The following is a 6,000-nucleotide window of genomic DNA, read 5'->3' on the forward strand; positions in this document are numbered from 1 at the left end:
CTAAATCTGTGTTCGTCGGAGAGGAAGAAGGAGTTTGATGTCTTCTTCGGTTAGCCTGCAATAGGTTCTTCCACAGGCAGTTAGATGGACTGTTGTGGTGGGCGCAGTTCTAGTCTGGATCTGGAAGAAGGAGAAGACCCAGATGATGTTCGTTTTGGTCCTGCAGTTTGGGAAAGCAACGTTGATCTCTGTTCTTTGAGATCGGGACTTGACCGAGTAGACATAACGAACGACAGGAGTCTCGCCAAGCTGAAAGGACTGGCAGGGAGCTGTCTTCGGGAAGCTTTCGGTCTCAGGCGCGGTGGTTGCCGGAGGGTGGACGGGAGGTAGCTGGAGATGGAAGGGATGGTTTTGTCATATTTGGTTTCCTCCAACTTCTGTAGAAGTTGCAAATAGGCCCTTGGGCCTTTTTAATTTTTAAATAGGTATTTTTATTTTTATTTCGAATTAATTATTTAATTCGAAATTAAAATAAGGCTTGAACTTTTCTTTTCTTTTTTAATTGGGCCCCTGAGGTTTATTTTTCTTTTATTTTGATTTAAAACTTTAAAAATCAAAAATAAAATAAATTCTAAGGTCATGTTTTTTCTCAAATTTAAGAAATAACTTTAAAATTATGATTTTAATGGCAAACCAATTTCAATTTTTTTTCTCTAGAATTTATAGGGTCTATTTCGTAAAATTCAAAAGCTAAAACTTGAATTTTATAAGTCCAAAAATAATAAAATGTAAAATGTAAAAATTTTTAGAATTTTTGGGACCCGTTTACAAAAATGTTTATCTTTGTGGTGTCATATTAAGAGTTCTATAATTCCAAAAATTTCAAACTAGATTTCTATGAGCTTCTAAAAATATTTTTGACTATCATGTAATGTTTCGCGAATTTTTGGAATTATTTTTTATAATAACTCGTTTTAAAGTGTTGTATTTATAGTTTTTCTTAACTGAAAATTTCAAAAAGGAAAACAAACAGGATTTTGAATTAGTTTGTTATCTTTTTTTCTCTTTTTAAAAAAATAAATTTCTAATATTTGATTTGAATCCTCATCCTCGTCATTTACACTCATTTGTTATCCATCGGAAATCGAGATCCCTTTCTTCTTTGGGAATTGTGCTCCATGCCTTTCATTGCTTTATCTTCGTTAAGTATCTCGTGAAAAAGATTATCCCTTTACAAAATTGTTAATATTTCTCACATAAACAAAAATTGTTCTGAACTCAGAACAAAAACGTAACAATCTTTCAAACATCAACTGTCCAATTACTTAGGAGTAGAGACTGTTTGTAAAGACAGACGTATATGACATAGTGTCGTAGGCTCTTTCTTAATACGTAACCAAACACCGAACTCTTAAAAGAAATATCTGATTTTCTTTTCTTTAGTTTCTTTGGGAAAAAAACTAAAGTGACGACTCTCAAGTTAAATAAATCGATACATCCGCGAGTGTATCGATTTAAAATTTACGGGCCAATTCAAAAAGCCTATCGCCCCTCCAAGTCTATTATTTTCCAGCTTTATCGCCCCTCCAAGTCTATTATTTTCAATTGATTTTTCTGAAATTTACATATTAGTATACTTGATATATCTTAATGTGTAAGAAAATATTATCATTTTCAAATATCAGGCTTTAGATCACATACCACAATTCTTGAATTAACAATACTCTCCAATCCTATATTTTTGACTATTAGAATTTTGTCACACTATGTTGTATCTCTATTATACACGAGAAACTAATATATATAGATGAAGACTTTATTAGTTGCTTATGTATGATAAAATCCTAGTATCCATGTTTTAGTTTGGACGCAATAATCTAACTCTACATATATATGCATTGCAATGTCAAACATCTTTAACTTAGTTAATATACCAAATCAACCCAAACCGAAACTGATTCTCAACTAGATGTAAATGATTGAACTAACCGAATTCTTATATATTCCTTTATATAGTTTATTTTAATATTTACTAGGTTATTGTTAATTATTTTATTTTATAATTATTTATTTCAATATCCACACACCCAAAACAGAAACAAATATAATGTTTTAAATATTCCTTCATTGCAGATTTTAGGTTTCGTCTTCCTCCTGTTGTAGTGTGAGAGTGTTCTCATTCCTGTTTGATAGAAGGTTTAGAGTGATATGAATGTATGTGTTAGTTCGAAGATCAACTTCTAATTTACATTTATATACATTTTCTTCTATCAATTCGGTCTACTTTTACACAAGATCTGATGTTCATCATCTTTGTAGATGTTCTACATTTGAGTTCTACTTTTGATTTTTGATTTCTTTAGTTAGATTTGATTGTAATTGCATTGCGTGCAAGTTTTAGAAAATTTTAAACAAGATCTGATGTTCATCATCTTTGTAGATGTTCTACATTTGAGTTCTACTTTTGATTTTTGATTTCTTTAGTTAGATTTGATTGTAATTGCATTGCGTGCGAGTTTTAGAAAATTTTAAACAAGATCTGATGTTCATCATCTTTGTAGATGTTCTACATTTGAGTTCTACTTTTGATTTCTTTAGTTAGATTTGATTGTATACTTGAATTGCATTGGTTAAACTAATTAATTAATCTATTTTCATTAGTTCTACATTTGATTTGCACCCCGTCGCACGTTCTGTTCTACGAACATGTCTTCATTCAGATTTTAGTTCATTTATGAGATATGTTCTGTTGATAGAAGGTTTTATTTACTGTTTTCTGTTCTTCGACTTGACTCTTAGATCTGTTCAATTCATCTCTTATCACTAATTATTAATTTTTAGGTTTTCTGTTCTTCTTTGTCTTTTCAGTTTCATCTCCCTGTCTTTTCAGTTTCAACTTGACTTCACGCAGGTACGATCTCTTACCTTTAGGTAGATTTGATCCATGTTTTGGCTTCTTCAAGTTGATCCATGTTTTGGCTTCTTCAAGTATGGTTTAAGTTTCTCGTACAAATGTGTTTTAATTATGTTTTCTTCTTACTGTTCACAATGTTTTTGGCTTCTTCAAGTATTAGGTTTAAGATTCCCGCACAAATGCGTTTTAATTATGTTACTTCTTACTGTTCACCATGTTTTTGGCTTCTTCAATTATTAGGTTTAAGTTACCCGTACAAATGTGTTTCGATTATGTTTTCTTCTTACTGTTCACCATGTTTTTGGCTTCTTCATGTATTAGGTTTAAGATTCCCGTACAAATGTGTTTTAATTATGTTGTTCAGAGAATTCGATCGTAGTTTTCTTCTTCAATCAACTTCTAATACACATTATCTTGATATTTTTATGTATAGATTTAGAATTATAAACAGAATTAGTTACTTGACTATACAAGGAAATGAAGCTTCCAAATCATATATAATTCCAAAAATTTAAAACTAGATTTCTATGAGCTTCTAAAAATATTTTTGACTATCATGTAATGTTTCGCGAATTTTGGGAATTATTTTTTATAATGACTCGTTTTAAAGTGTTGTATTTATAGTTTTTCTTAACTGAAAATTTCAAAAAGGAAAACACTCAGGATTTTGAATTAGTTTGTTATCTTCTTTTCTCTTTTTAAAAACATAAATTTCTAATATTTGATTTGAATCCTCATCCTCGTCATTTACACTCATTTGTTATCCATCGGAAATCAAGATCCCTTTCTTCTTTGGGAATTGTGCTCCATGCCTTTCATTGCTTTATCTTCGTTAAGTATCTCGTGAAAAAGATTATCCCTTTACAAAATTGTTAATATTTCTCACATAAACAAAAATTGTTCTGAACTCAGAACAAAAACGTAACAATCTTTCAAACATCAACTGTCCAATTACTTAGGAGTAAAGACTGTTTGTAAAGACAGACGTATATGACATAGTGTCGTAGGCTCTTTCTTAATACGTAACCAAACACCGAACTCTTAAAAGAAATATCTGATTTTCTTTTCTTTAGTTTCTTTGGGAACAAAACTAAAGTGACGACTCTCAAGTTAAATAAATCGATACATCCGCGAGTGTATCGATTTAAAATTTACGGGCCAATTCAAAAAGCCTATGCTAAAGAACTCTATTTTTGGTTTCTCATCCCTTTCCATTTTTTACGGGATGCACAGAAGGGTAAAACATGAGGTCGATAATTTCCAGATTGCACAAACTGTCCTTAAAGACAGGGTAATTTTCTATTAGTAAAGTAGGAAAACAAAAAAGAACGTGTACATAATTATTTTTAAAAAGTGATTCAATATGAATCTTAATGTTACATTTCTTTTAATTCTTTCAAACCTGCATAATCGATAACCTTATGTGTACATTCGTGGCAGTAAGTGTTGAAATCGTTTGGCATCATATTTGGAACACACATAATTTATCTAGACTTCATCTACCATGTGTTGTTTCATACTTCTTGTGTCCTCTAAAATATATAATTTTGTTTTTTATGCCTACATACTTAGTTTTGTGCTATGAGAAACATTTCATATTGCTTAAGTTTCATATTTCATTAATATTTGGAGCATAAAAACTCCAAAATTAAATATATCTGATTTATCATTATACTTACCTATAAAAATAAAAAAAAATATATAATTAATTTTTATTTAATAATAATAAACAAATATTTAATAAATAAAAATAAGTCCCTTTACTCTCAACTGGTGGATTATGTGAATGTGAAGTAGTGATTAATATATCTTTTTCCAGCTTTATCGCCCCTCCAAGTCTATTATTTTCAATTGATTTTTCTGAAATTTACATATTAGTATACTTGATATATCTTAATGTGTAAGAAAATATTATCATTTTCAAATATCAGGCTTTAGATCACATACCACAATTCTTGAATTAACAATACTCTCCAATCCTATATTTTTGACTATTAGAATTTTGTCACACTATGTTGTATCTCTATTATACATGAGAAACTAATATATATGGATGAAGACTTTATTAGTTGCTTATGTATGATAAAATCCTAGTATCCATGTTTTAGTTTGGACGCAATAATCTAACTCTACCAATATATGCATTGCAATGTCAAACATCTTTAACTTAGTTAATATACCAAATCAACCCAAACCGAAACTGATTCTCAACTAGATGTAAATGATTGAACTAACCGAGTTCTTATATATTCCTTTATATTTATATAGTTTATTTTAATATTTACTAGGTTATTGTTAATTATTTTATTTTATAATTATTTATTTCAATATCCACACACCCAAAACAGAAACAAATATAATGTTTTAAATATTCCTTCATTGCAGATTTTAGGTTTTGTCTTCCTCCTGTTGTAGTGTGAGAGTGTTCTCATTCCTGTTTGATAGAAGGTTTAGAGTGATCTGAATGTATGTGTTAGTTCGAAGATCAACTTCTAATTTACATTTCTATACATTTTCTTCTATCAATTCGGTCTACTTTTACACAAGATCTGATGTTCATCATCTTTGTAGATGTTCTACATTTGAGTTCTACTTTTGATTTTTGATTTCTTTAGTTAGATTTGATTGTAATTGCATTGCGTGCGAGTTTTAGAAAATTTTAAACAAGATCTGATGTTCATCATCTTTGTAGATGTTCTACATTTGAGTTCTACTTTTGATTTTTGATTTCTTTAGTTAGATTTGATTGTAATTGCATTGCGTGCGAGTTTTAGAAAATTTTAAACAAGATCTGATGTTCATCATCTTTGTAGATGTTCTACATTTGAGTTCTACTTTTGATTTCTTTAGTTAGATTTGATTGTATACTTGAATTGCATTGGTTAAACTAATTAATTAATCTATTTTCATTAGTTCTACATTTGATTTGCACCCCGTCGCACGTTCTGTTCTACGAACATGTCTTCATTCAGATTTTAGTTCATTTATGAGATATGTTCTGTTGATAGAAGGTTTTATTTACTGTTTTCTGTTCTTCGACTTGACTCTTAGATCTGTTCAATTCATCTCTTATCACTAATTATTAATTTTTAGGTTTTCTGTTCTTCTCTGTCTTTTCAGTTTCATCTCCCTGTCTTTTCAGTTTG

Source organism: Impatiens glandulifera, chromosome 5 (genome assembly GCF_907164915.1).
Source record: "Impatiens glandulifera chromosome 5, dImpGla2.1, whole genome shotgun sequence".
NCBI classification, from domain to species: Eukaryota; Viridiplantae; Streptophyta; class Magnoliopsida; order Ericales; family Balsaminaceae; genus Impatiens; species Impatiens glandulifera.